The 11,848-nt window shown below is 39.3% G+C and overlaps 1 pseudogene; it reads left to right on the top strand.

Moving 5' to 3' along the window:
* The first annotated feature begins 9,078 nt into the window (after positions 1 to 9,078).
* LOC126931305 (52 kDa repressor of the inhibitor of the protein kinase-like) lies at positions 9,079 to 11,244 on the top strand (annotated as a pseudogene).
* The last annotated feature ends 604 nt before the right edge of the window (positions 11,245 to 11,848 follow it).

The raw sequence follows: 11,848 nt of genomic DNA, 5'->3' as shown, positions 1-11,848 counted from the left end.
AACAGAAATAGAAATGTTTGAAGATATTTGGTGTTCCTAGTTTAAGTTGGAGTCTGAAGCATTCTTGGTTAGAATCCATAACTCCTATACTCTGTGAAGGCCTTCATTGGCTAGTTGGGTGGAAAACAGGCTACAGGACAAAAAGATACCCATTTGCTGCTCTATTTCAAAGTTTCTATAGCTGTTCTGTAGAGTAGCCTATGGGGGCTCTCTTTAATGCCATTTTTTCAGATCTCTCATGTAATTTTAGTATTGAATGGTTAATGGAAATGAAAGTAACAAAATGCTGTTCTGAATTCAGTAAGACTTTTAAGTGAATTTATATGTTACTAAGAGCAATAGCATGTGCACACATTTGACGACACTAGTATTCTACATACCTGTGTGATAGTAGCATTTATTCAGTTGTACATTTGATTTACCTTATCCCTTTCAGTAACTCCATGGCTCTGAAAGGGTTTTTGACCCATGGGTTAGAAATGGATTTGGCTCAACTTCCTTACTTTATAGATAAGGAAACGCGTTGAGTAACTTGTAACTTACAAGCAACTTACATGGGGGTTACTCAAGATTACACAGAGTTTTGAGGGCAGAGTGCGATCTGGAACTTGTGACCTTTAAATCAATTAATACAATTCCAAAATACCCCAAAGCATTAATACCTGTTAACGCAAAGGCAAAGCTAACCTATAGTTCTTATGCTAAGTGGTATGATACATCAATTCCACTCTTCAGAAGGTAGCCTCGGACTTTAAACTTTCCGGTATATTTGACATATCGTAATGGACCCGATATTGCTGGTGAATGTTACAAATTGTTTTCTGATTTTCATTATTCAAAAAAATGTATAGGGTTTAGAATCTATATTTGATAAATTCTATCTGCTTATCTACATGCCCAAGGACTTGGTACCATGATTCAGTCTCTTTTGCATTAGTTTTTCCTCCTTGAGAATAGGAAAGATGTACTAAAGAAAATAAAAGCCAGCATGGCTTGGCATCGAGGAAGAGGAACTGAGAAGGGTCAGAAGCGTACATGTTTAAGATGCTGAACCTATGTGTAGATGGCTGTGTTCCACCCATCAGCTGCAGGAGTGTATTTGAAGTGGCATAAGAATTAGGTTCAAAAATTTACCCTCGGTGTGCCCTTCAAAGTAAAACCTTGACTTGAACCTTGGGGCAATTCATTTCAATGGTTTTTCAATCTCTGTAGAATACAGCTGCAGATGGGAAATCTCAAAAGAACTGGTTTTCTCCCCTTTGAGAACTATAATGCATATTTTCTGGGTAGAGTGTTGGCAAAAGCAATTTCCCTTTTAATTTCATATCAGTTATTTCTTCTTTATGATTAAACTGATACTCAAAATTGTTATCAGACCTCATTTTTTCTGACCTTACATTATTATAATAATAATGCAATGTAGATTTTCTGAACTTACATCTTATTTTTACAAGATAAAGTATCTGGAGACAGAAATTTTAAGTTATGTATACATTCCAAATACCGTGTATTGTTTTTTTCAAATGACAAAAAACAGGAAAATAAACACATTGCAGAATTAAAATGTAATATAGCTGTCACTTTATTACACATATCAAATATTTTTCTTTTCTTAGTTTGCAGATGAGTTTTGCAATTACTATGTTTGATTCAGTTGAAATAAAGGTTTGGATACTATTACCTTTAGAACCAAGTTAACACATAATTGCATATATACCAGACACTCCGTATTGTCAATTAAAATGACCTTAAATATTTTTAAGGGACATGGGTTTAAACAAACAGCCACTTGCTGACACTTCAGCACTTTAGAAGCGTGTGAGAGAATGTAATGCTATGTTCTGGCACAAAGCCAGAATGTTTTGTTTTCTTACCAACATTTTATTTCCTTGAACTCGAAAAGAAGTGACAGGTTATTTTGTCTGTAATGGTGGTTATTTTCAACTTCAAAAACTTTTCTGTGATCTTAAAACCTTATAATTTGTTCACAGTTACAAGCTAATACAAGCACTGAGCAGCATCTGTATGTAATTTTAGCTGAGAGATATAGCGGGAACTTTTAGTCTTTCCAAACTTATTTCATTAGACATGTATTGTCTAGAACAAGTCTGCTGCAAGCATAGCACCGAGTTAGCTTACATCCAAATTAGTGTTGGAAATGTGGACGTGTGTGTTTTGGGGGGTCTTAAGTGGCATCCTACATCAGTCTCGTTCTCTGTTATGTGGAGAACCGGGAAGGAGGGAGGAAAGACAGAAACATTTGTAATAGAGCTTGTCGTGCCAAGCTTTGTGGCAGTGCACTCCCATGTGCTACATCACTGAAATCTGAAGAAAACTCTCACCTCATTTTTGACACTAAAGCTTTTCAGTGTCTCCTTTGCTTGTTGCTATGATGCTCTCTTTTTGGGCTTTCCCTTCCCAGGGAAGTGACTGGCCCTCTCCAACTTCTCTTCTTCCTCCCAGGTACTTATTTCCCTGAAGTTTAACTGAAGCTTTCTAGAGATGTGGGATTTAATACAAAGTAGTCTTGGGAGAGGAAAAAAAATATTGTGGGCAAGGCGTCTCTTTAGGGCTTCTCAGACTACAGACAGACTGGTCCTGCCTACATGTAAGAAAAAAAAAATCACATGGATCATCCTGATGAAATGAAGGGTAGAAAATTTCAAAGAGAAAAAAATAGAGTTTGTTTGAAAAAGGGTAAAGAAAAATCAAACCGAATTCAGTGTTTTGTGGCAGTCCCAATTATTTAAAAAACTATGAAGTTAGGAGGCATGAAATTTTGTAATAAAATTAGAGATCGTCTATCATTTAAATGATTTTAGGGTAATTGTGGAGAATGTCAACTTAAATATCACAAATTGGAGAGAAATTATGGGAATTGCCTGAATTTTCCAAAAACTCTCCGCTTTCTTACATCCAATCTTTTTGTTATTAGCTGTGTCTTAACTCTGAAAAAAATGATGAAAGCAAACCTTACCTGATAACATTATTAGACAAATTAATTAGGGAAAGTTTGGATGGAGAAGTTTCTTTGTAGAAGTCTAAAGGTGTGTCTTTATCACTTAAAAACAGACCAGGGATTCTGCTTGTTATTTTCTATGCGAGGTTCTTGCCCACTAGCAATAGGGACAGAGGCTGGGGTGCTTTGTGGTGGCAGCAAAATGCTGGCAGTGAAAAATACATAACAATGCCTCTGTTTCCTGTTTCCAATTCTTGCAGCATAGAGCTGGAAAACAGAAAAAGTGCTGCCCTGAATAATTCAACTTTTAAATCTATTGGTGGTTCAAGACAATTTTGATTTACTTTTCTTCAACATTATATTCCTTGCCTAGTTTTCATCCCAAGGTTTTTGGCTTTTCTTCCTCCTCTGCTTTAAGTTTTATTGATTTTTAAGAATCAGTGTGATCATCTGCTTTAGAAATATTAAGCAGGACTATCTAGTCAGAAATAAGAAACACAAAGAAAGATATTTAAAAATGCCAAATCTAAAATAAGAAAAAGTCAGCATGAATTTTACAAGGCTTTATGGTTTTATGATGACTCTGTTATCCCACTCTAATGTTTTAAGAGAGTTTTAAAGCTGTATTCTTGCCCACAATCTCTTTTGCAGATAATGAGCTTGACATGCTTTAAATATTTACAGTGGGACTCCAGCATGTTACAGAAAACAAGTCAGCTAGCATATGGGCTATGAAGCTAGAATCTTCATTAGTGTCACACATGGTGATAGAGTGGAAATAAACAGTCTAAAATAGGCAAGCCTGGTGAGGCTGGATCAGCTAATTGATGATAAACTTTCACATGTGTCTTACCAATATGTGCTTTAATATGTATCTTTGTGTTTTCTTTTTCTTTTCTTTTTTTTTGGGGGGACGGAGTCTTGCTCTGTCGCCCAGGCTGGAGTGCAGTGGCCGGATCTCAGCTCACTGCAAGCTCCGCCTCCCGGGTTGACGCCATTCTCCAGCCTCAGCCTCCTGAGTAGCTGGGACTACAGGCGCCTGCCACCACACCCGGCTAGTTTTTTGTATTTTTTTTAGTAGAGACGGGGTTTCACTGTGTTAGCCAGGATGGTCTCGATCTCCTGACCTCGTGATCCGCCCGTCTCGGGCCTCCTAAAGTGCTGGGATTACAGGCTTGAGCCACCGCGCCCGGCCTGTGTTTTCTTTTTATTTAAAAAAATTTTTTTGTTTAAACTGCATGAAAATGTTAATAAAAAGAATATAAACAGAAAAATAATATTCAAGTTACTACTTTCCTAATAAAACTTTTATTTTCTTTCTCTCTTTCTCCCTCCCTTTTCCCTCTCTTGCGCGCTCTCTCTCTCTCTCACACACACACACACACACACACACACACACACACCCCCTAATATTGTCCTTGCTGGCCTTCATTCTCCCCTCCTTCAAACAGGTTTTCCCCCACATCATGGAGAACACGACGGGTAGCAGCAGCTCCGAGGTTGTAAACATGACAACTTCATGACTCTGAGCAAAGACAGGGCTTCTCTCTGCCTTATTCTGTATATAATATTCCTATGGAATAGTTCTGATTAACCACATCTGAATCTTATTTCTATCCTTGACACCAATCCCTGATGCTAACACAACAGGCTACTGTTGAGGTTGTGGGGCTTGTTCATGTGTCTACAACTGGCAGCCTCACTGGCTTCAAATAGTTGGAGCAGGGAAGAACCAGTTCCCCAAAAGAAGGGAGTTGCATTTACTAGAGGAAGGAGAAAGAGGCATGTTCAGCAGACAAAAATGTAGATGGCCACTATATGGAAAATTAAGGATATAGTGAGAAAATGAGAATTGCTGGATATGCTGCTTTCCAAGAACTGGTCATAGAATTTCCAGCAGAAAATGACAATATGTTTATTATTTATTCAATTGATATTTATTAAGTGTCTACAACTGTAACCTTTTCTGTACAGTTTCTTCTTTGCTGTGATACAGGAGTGAGCCGTAGCTAAAACTCAAATTCAAATCCCTTGCCTGGGTGGAGTGGTTTATGAATGCTTCTTGTGACTTTTAGAATGTCCTCACTGAAGCCACATGTGGTTGTTTCTGTAATTCTGAATTCTCTAATTCATCTGAGGGCCCTGCTGCTGACACCACAACATCACGGTCACAGCTGCCCTGTTGGTCCCACTTCCTCTGCCTGTACACACACTGACTCCACACACTTTATCGCTCGGTCCCTCACGACACTCATACAGGCTGACTGCTATGATTTGGATATCTCATCTTCTCTTTGGTATCATGCCCATATTCTCATGCTTGTCAATACTTTCTCTTTTCCATCACTTTCATCTTCAGCTTAGGTAAGAAATAGCCTTCTTGTCTCCAATGAAGTAACTCCTAACCAGCTCCCAAATAGTATCCCTTGCAATTTTCCAGAGATAAAAACACTTTATTAGGCTCAGTTTTTAAACATTCTTCACCCGAGGCTTCTAAAGCCATTGTTGGGTGCTGGTATTTTCACTATTGTTTCATTCCTTGAGTTCATTCCTGACATACTTCTGCTAGTGCCCCAGTACAGTCCTAGTTCTTCCACACTGCTCACTCAGGTCCATCTCAAGACCTCACTCCCTACAGAGTGGAAGGTTTGTTTGACCCTGTATTTGTTCAAGGGTCTCAGAAACTTCTCTCAAGTGGGCTTTTTGAGTTTGCATGCCACTAGAATCTTCCAAGTTCTTGTTTTTATTCCTTGATATGTTGGAAATTTACAGTGGATGTACATTTTGGGCTTTGATGCCCATGCTGCACAGCTATAACATAAAACAGAATGAAATAAGATCAAAACCAAAAGAATACAGAAAAGGTCAAGGGAATGCAGGGTAAGGACTAACTGATTCCAACTGTGGAAATCAGGTAACAATTTTAAGAAGAGGTGATATTTGAGCTGAGCTTTGAAGGGTGGGTTGGATTTTGATTAGGGGTATGGAAACACTTCAGACTGAGAGACTGACATAGATAGAGAGTTGTGACATCCATGGCCAGTTTGGGGAATAAAATTGCATGGTCACAGAACTTTGGTGGAACGAAGTGTATTCCTAAAGATCCTTTAAAATGTTCCCTTTCAAAGTGGCTCCTAATACTATTCAAAATGCTTTTTGGTTGTAAAATGAATGAAAGGAAAAGATTATTGAAAACCATATATGAATACTGAAGAGTTCAGCCTTAATTGGGAGAGGCCAGGTATCTGAGCAAGTAAGCAATATTTTCTTTTCTGGGTTTTTTTGTTTGTTTGTTTTTGTTTTTGTTTTTGAGATGGAGTCTCACTTTTGTCACCCAGGCTGAAGCGCAGTGGTGTGATCATGGCTTACTGCAGCCTCGACATTCTGACCTCAGGGATTCTCCCACCTCAGCATCCCGAGTAGCTGAGACTACAGGCCTGGCTAATTTTCTTTGAATTTTTGTAGGGATGCATTGTTACCATGTTTCCCAGGCTGGTCTCGAACTCCTGGGTTCAACTCCTGCCCCCCTTGGCCTCTCAACATGCTGGGATTACAGACGTGAGTCACCGTGCCTCACCTGGAGGCAATATTTTCTAAAAAAATATTGACAGCAATGAAAATGTTGCATAAAGAGCTGCTAGACTGGGGATGAGGAGACCATCCAAGAAACTACTGCAAATTAAGAAGAAAGCAGTTGGTTAAACAGGCTGAATTCAAAGAGAACTGATCAGAAAATAATTTTGGAGGTCAGTGGGAGGAAAATGACTGCTGTTTGACGGAAGCTGCTGTTGTTATCTGGCTGCTGGGGCCTTCTGTAGGGCAGATGCCCAAATGCTGCTCTTTCTTTGATGCAGGCTCTTTTTGGATTATCTCTGAGATACACATCCAAAGGCTGTGAGGACTTCTACATTACCATTCTCTGTCATAGGTGATATTCTCTCTACCTTACTTTGCAGGGCAACCTTCAATTTTTCAGGCCTCTGTCTTGGAGGTAGACCCTACAAAACCTTTCTCTCTTGGCCCCCCCCATTCAGACTGTTCCACGTGAGAGCCACATACCTAGACCGTCTGCTCTCCAAACTCCATGGATTTATTAGGTTCTCTCAAAGACCATCACGCTTCATTCTTGAAATAGCCTTGGATGATCCAAATAGTTTGTGAAGCTTAGAAAGAATCCAGCTAGAGAATGAGATGCCATCTGAATTTTCCAACCAATCTATCCAAAGATTCCCCTTTGCTCTCTATCACTGGAGATGCATCCTGCAAATTCCCTTAGAAGGAACTTCTCTCCAAAGAATCTTAGGTGATTGCTTGTCACGTAGTAATATTTAGCAACCATTACTTTTTCTGTGTTTAGTATTCTTTGAAGTTCTTCGTGTGTGGTGGTGTTTGCTCCTTATTCCTTTCATATTATAACATTGGGGAGTAATGAAGAGTATTAAGAATTAATAATTTCTCCCAAATATCTGAGTTAAAAATATATCCTCTACCTAAGTGATATCTGCACTCTCATGTATATTGCATTGCTATTCACAATGGCCAAGATTTGGAAGCAACCTGTGTCCATCAATAGATGAATGGTTAAATAAAATGTTGCACTTATACACAATGGAGTACTATTCATCCATAAAAAGGAATGAGATTCAGTCATTTGCAACGACATGGACAGAACTGAAGGTCATTATGTTACATGAAATAAACCATCCTTTTACTGACTGGATGTCTCTCTTTTTGCCCAAGACCAGTCCATCTACCACTTCACAGGTTACCATCCTTACTCCTGTTTCGTTCCTGAAACTTCAACTGCTCCCTCTCTACTGGTTCTATTCCATTGGCTTTTAAATATTCTCAAGACACTTTTATCTTTAAAAAGTTCTTCAACCATATGTCTCCCAGAGCTCATGCTCTCACCATAACTCAGTTACTGAAATACGTGTCTGTGCTCATTGTATCAACCTGCGTCGCTTCCCGGTGCATAATCTACTCATTTCGCACTAAAGGGTCCACTAACGTCATGGATGACTCTCTTTTTGTGAAATCCAGTAGATATTATCACTCTTCCCCTCTTTATTTTACCTCTTCCCCATTGTTAGTTGACTAATGTTGTCCTTTCAGAAATACTCTGGCTCTTAAGTAATCCAATTTTAACTCCTATTTTAACCTTTTCCCCAAGTTTTTAAAGATAGCATCTTAAAATGAACCATCCTAGCAGCTTTAATGAAACAACAAGCTGGAAGAATTTTTTTTCCATATTCCAGTGTGATAAACCAATCCCACAGAGGTAGGTATATCCTCATATGTGTTCCCATATTTAAAACAAAGAGAGAGAGAGAAACAGGGAGAAAGAGCGGAAGGGGGGATCACAAATAGATATCCTCAATATGCTTCATTTGGGAGGTGCTCTGGAAAAAACAAAACCCTGACTACCGTATGAAATCAAAACAGAGACACAGGAAGAGAGAGAGAGGATTTAAGTAAATTCACATGTGGGATTTTGTAACAAAAGTTGCAGAATCATGGCTGCTAGTTCTTACTGACAGATGTGGTTTGGGCTCTCTACTCCTCCTACCTTCACTATAGCTTACATTAGATGAGAAAAAGCACAAATAAGAATAATCAATAAATATTTTGATGCAGTGAGGTCTGATCCAGAATCATGGTGAGCCACTCTAAAATAGATGACTGAGCCTGCCGCTCCTTATCTTGTATTTATTCAAGGAAATGGGAATCTAGGTATTTTCAATGTTTACAGGTTTATACGGCCCAAGCTCAGTGTGTCTGTGAAAACTTCTGTTTTCTTCTGGAAGAATCAAGAAAAGATGATTTGAGAGATGATAATATCTGGTCTGCGCTGAAGCAACACTTCTATTTTGTATACAAACAATCTTTGTGTATTATTCGTAGTATCATCTCAAAGGACAGGGAAAGTTACAATAGCACTTATTCGTTAAAAACCATGAAAGTAGGCTTCTCTCCTGCCGCCCCTCCCCCGCGCGTGGGCCCAGAGGAGCCGACCCGCCTGGCTCCCCTCCCCGGCACCGAAGGGCGGGCGGAGTGCCCTGAGGAGGCAGGGATGGGAGGGCTGGGCCCACCCTGGGCCGACCCACCGGCGGGCTAAGATGCCGAACTTGGGCGCTGCCCTCAACTGCGCGCGGAGGAGCACACAGTCCGACCGGGTCTTCTTCAGGTTCCGGCGGGACCCGGCCAGATGCCAGAAGTGGGTGGAGAATTGTAGGAGTGCAGACTTAGGAGATAAAACACCTGATCAGCTAAATAAACATTATCGATGGTGTGCCAAATATTTTGCGACCTCTATGATCTGTAGAAGGAGTCCTTATAGGACAGTTCTTTGAGATAATGCAATACCAACAATATTCGATCTTACCAGTCATTTGAACAACCCACATAGTAGACACAGAAAACAAATAACTGAGTGAAGACGAAATCAGGACACTGAAACAGAAAAAAATTGATGAAACTTCTGAGCAGGAACAAAAACATAAAGAAACCAACAATAGCAATGCTCAGAACCCCAGTGAAGAAGGGGGTGAAGGGCAAGATGAGGACATTTTACCTCTAACCCTTGAAGAGAAGGAAAACAAAGAATACCTAAAATCTCTATTTGAAGTGTTGATTCTGATGGGAAAACAAAACATACTTCTGAATGGACATGAGGTTGATAAAATCCCAGAAGGTCTCTTTACTCCAGATAACTTTCAAGCGCTGCTGGAGTGCCGGATAAATTCTGGTGAAGAGGTTCTGAGAAAGCAGTTTGAGACAACAGCAGTTAAAACGTTGTTTTGTTCCAAAACACAGCAGAGGCAGTTCCAGAGATCTGTGAGAGCTGTATTCGAGAAGAAACTCTCAGAGAAGTGAGAGATTCACACTTATTTTCCATGATCGTTGACGACGTAGTGGACATAGCAGGGTAAGAGCACCTACCTGTGTTGGTGAGGTTTGTTGATGAATCTCATAACCTAAGAGAGGAATTTGTAGGCTTCCTGCCTTATGAAGCTGAAGCAGAAATTTTGGCTGTGAAATTTCACACTATGGTAACTGAGAAGTGGGGATTAAATATGAAGTATTGTCGTAACCAGGCTTACATTGTGTCTAGTGGATTTTCTTCCAAAATGAAAATTGTTGCTTCCAGACTATTAGAGAAATATCCCCAAGCTATCTACACAATCTGCGCTTCCTGTGCCAAATATGTGGTTGGCAAAATCAGTACCTGTTATGGGAGTATCCGTTGCATTAGGAACAATTGAGGAAGTGTGTTTTTTTCATTGATCACCACAATTACTTTTAGAACTTGACAGTGTAATTTCTGTTTTTTTTTTTTCTTTTTTTCCAGAACAGTAAAGAAAGGGGTAAAGAACTGAAGGAAATCTGCCATTATCAGTGGACAGGCAGGCATGATGCTTTTGAAATTTTAGTGGAACTCCTGCAAACACTTGTTTTAGGTTTAGATGGTATAAACAGTGACACAAATATTAGATGGAATAACTGTATAGCTGGCCGACCATTTGTACTCTGTAGTGCAGTAACAGATTTTGATTTCATTGTTACTATTGTTGTTCCTAAAAATGTCCTATTTTTCACAAGAGCCTTTGGGAAAAACCTCCAGGGGCAAACTTCTGATGTCTTCTTTGCAGCCGGTGGCTTGACTGCAGTATTGCATTCACTCAACAAGTGATGGAAAATATTGAAGTTTATCATGAATTTTGGTTTGAGGAAGCCACAAATTTGGCAACCAAACTTGATATTCAAATGAAACTCCCTGGGAAATTCCGCAGAGCTCACCAGGGTACTTGGAATCTCAGCTAAGCTCTGAGAGTTACTATAAAGAAACCCTAAGTGTCCCAACAGTGGAGCACATTATTCAGGAACTTAAAGATATATTCTCAGAACAGCACCTTAAAGCTCTTAAATGCTTATTTCTGGTACCCTCAGTCATGTGACAACTCAAATTCAATACGTTGGAGGAACACCATGCTGACCTGTATAGTAGTGACTTACCCAATCCTGACACGTTCTCAGCGGAGCTTCGTTTTTGGAGAATCAAATGGAAACACAGGAGGAAAAATAGGTATGAAAATGAATGAAAGCGTCTTAAAGCCTATTTGGGAAACACTTTGACAGGCTAAAGATCAAGTAACTTGGCTTTGCTTAACATAAATTTTGATATAAAACACGACCTGGACTTAATGGTGGACACATATGTTAAACTCTATACAAGAAAGTCAGAGCTTCCCACAGATAATTCAGAAACCTTGGAAAATACCTGAGAGACTTTTAAAAATAGGTTTTCTTGGCCGGACGCGGTGGCCTCTGGATAATCTACCTGTTAAATGGCCCCTGTTTGAACTCTCATGCTTTGAGGACCTATCTGTTCTTCCAGAAGAGAACATTGAAAGTCCCATGTTTCCTTCTGCGTGATCTTTGCTGGTGGCACTCTGGAATTGGTTTAGTTAAGTCATTTTAGACATAGCATTTATTATCACTGTGAATCTCTACTTGTTGGGTCTTATGAATTCTTTGAAAAAATATATTTTGAAGAGGTATGGGAGGAAGGAATACATTTTATAAAATGTTATAGTGAAGCCCACAATTGACCTTTGACTAATAGGAGTTTTAAGTATGTTAAAAATCTATACTGGACAGTTACAACAAATTACCAGAGAAAAGCTTGTGAGCTCATCAAACAAGGACTTCAGTGTAGATTTTGTCTTTCTCAAATGAGCTTAAAGAAACAAACAAAAGTTAAAGTTTGAATGGAAGAGCCTGTTGTTTTTCCACATCTCATTGTTGCTGTTTATATTCCTTTGTGGAGCCTACATATTCCTAAGCTTTTTAGCAGGTATATGTTGAACACTTGTGTTTCATGCTGAA

Source organism: Macaca thibetana, chromosome 11 (assembly GCF_024542745.1).
Source record: "Macaca thibetana thibetana isolate TM-01 chromosome 11, ASM2454274v1, whole genome shotgun sequence".
Classification (NCBI taxonomy): domain Eukaryota; kingdom Metazoa; phylum Chordata; class Mammalia; order Primates; family Cercopithecidae; genus Macaca; species Macaca thibetana.
The sequence above is the reverse complement of the archived record's forward strand: the minus strand, read 5'-3'. Positions and strand labels throughout refer to the sequence as shown.